The following is a 2375-nucleotide window of genomic DNA, read 5'->3' as shown; positions in this document are numbered from 1 at the left end:
GAGAGAGAGGGAGAGGGAGAAGACAAAACGGGCTAGCAGTTCCACATAACAACAGCAACGCGCCAATGCGAGAAACGACTTTTATCGAAATAATATATCCGCTTTACTTAATTTTATCCAACAATATTTAAATAAATCCGGGACAACAAAAACTAGGTATACGTACAGTTATATACACTTATACATATACACACATACAGATACATAGTAATACACTTACACGTATACCTAATAATTACACACGCGTTGTTTGTTATATAAGAAAGTGGCGATACACTTCAGCAGATAGTTGATTGGGAAATAAAACCTGAGAAAGCCTTGAGACACATCCTGGACCTTTTTTTTTTTTAAAGAATAGAGAGAAAGAAATTATTTACAACAGCTTTGTAACTTATTACACTTATGTGTGTGAGTGTGAGAGAGAAAGAGAGAGAGAGAACATGAGAGAATGCGAGAGAAAATTGTTGGAGACCAATATGAAGAGGTCGTAGGAGAAGGATCCTCGAATCCTTGAGCGCGCGCGCGGAACAATTTTTCATGGGATGCTAGCGATGCCCGACACGAAGCAGCTCACTTCAAGCATCTTTCCTGTAATGATCGATAAGACTGGAGTTTCGCTATATGGAATTTCTACAGAACGCTAAAGGTTTTCTTCTTTTTTATGGAAAGAACTCAAGTTCTCGAGATTTTTAGGTCTAATTATACTTATAAAAATCAAAGTTTATACGATTTGAATATCTAAAAGAACTTGAAAGTTCTACCTTTAGAAAATTTAAAAAATTTGCTTTGAAACTAAAACATACAAAATATTTCAAGTCTTAAAAATTTGAGAATTTTACAATAAAAAAGTCTAGCATTCGAATTTCTAGAAAATCTAGAAGTTAGGAAAATCGATAAGATAAGGTAAAGTGCTTGATATTCACGTATTTGAGAAAATTCATAGATTCCGAGAATGAGATTAAATTCATTGAATTTGAAATCTGTGAATTTAAATATCTTAAAATATTTAGATGTGCAAGCACTTTGATATTTATCGTATTTTAAAAATCACAAATGCGTTGAAATAGAAATAGTTTGTATGAGAAAATATGTTACAATTTAAAAACCGTTTAAAATGATGTGGAAGAGTGTCGGGATACGATTTAGACCTTTAAATCCAGGAACATCGAGATCTTAAGGATCATACAAAATAATATTTCGCGCGCTTTGAGATGGCTGGTGCGGCGCGATATAATATCGCGTCACGTACAGAGACTGTAATTGGCTTATGCTCAGACTTTATTACATTTTGTTGTAATATCTCGTTTTAATAATAAACATTTTTCAGAACAGGTTACACAAACCGCCTTCAATCAATAAGATAACTTTTAATTAGACTATGTAACATTAGAACAGAGATTATAATTAGATAAAGTGAAAGGAGGACCGCGAATGGAAGATCCTTGTGTGAACTTGCAAAGTGTGCGTGAAGAGAATTTTCTTTCCTTATATCCTTTCCATCTCGTGACATCGTTTGTATAAAAGAAAAAAATTGTTCCGAAAGTGCAGTCTGAATGATTAGGAATAATTATAAGCAGATAATTAACTACAAGAATGTAATCACAGTTATCATTGGAAGGTATACGTTTTTTCTCCCTTATGGAATTCTGTGATTTTGAATTTGCTCGATTTGGTGTCCTCGCGATAATTCGCATCCTATTTTTCTGTAAAAAAATTATCTCCAATATAACACAGCGTTCTAGATCTTCTTAAGTTTTTATTTTTTCTACGTTAAAACATTCAGATTGCTTCTGACTTGCTGCGAGAACTTTGCATCACCAAACCTCGTTAGGATCGTCGTCAAATATGCTCCTAGCGATTAAATGTCCTTCAACACTTAACGAAGTTCCTTTACATAACAAATAAATACGAAGACCCCAAATCGCTAAATATATGCATATGTAAATTCCGATATATCTAACAATTATTATCCTTATATCCCTCCTAAGAGCTATCTTATAAGAGTTTATTTTTTAAATCTTTTTGTTCAAAAATGTTAAAAGAGTAACCGCGAAATAACGCGCCTTCCTTGATGACTTTGATTTTTGCGACGATATTAAAATCGAAAAACTTATCTATTATAATCGAAATAAATAAAATAACGTCTAATTAATTAATACTGTAATCTATGTGTGCTATATTGGACCAGGCTCATATTCCTTTCGATTGTTAATTATAATCGAAAGAGAGAGAGAGAGAGAGAGAGAGAGAGAGAGAGAGAGAGAGAGAGAGAGAGAGTATAGTATATAATAATAAGTAAAATAAATAAAGTAAGTAAGTAAGTAAGTAAGTAAAGTAAAGTAAAGTAACGTTAACGTAAACGGAAGTACGTAGTA

At 32.7% G+C, this 2375-nt stretch overlaps 1 protein-coding gene across 1 annotated transcript in view; it reads left to right on the top strand.

The window, feature by feature from the left end:
* LOC105619061 (eukaryotic translation initiation factor 5A) overlaps positions 1-2375 on the top strand; it is a 7712-nt gene that overhangs the window by 4141 nt on the left and 1196 nt on the right. The window lies entirely within an intron of this gene.

This window comes from Atta cephalotes, assembly GCF_000143395.1.
Source record: "Atta cephalotes unplaced genomic scaffold scaffold00019, whole genome shotgun sequence".
NCBI lineage: Eukaryota > Metazoa > Arthropoda > Insecta > Hymenoptera > Formicidae > Atta > Atta cephalotes.
Note: the sequence above shows the minus strand (reverse complement) of the source record. Positions and strands in the feature narration are given on the sequence as shown.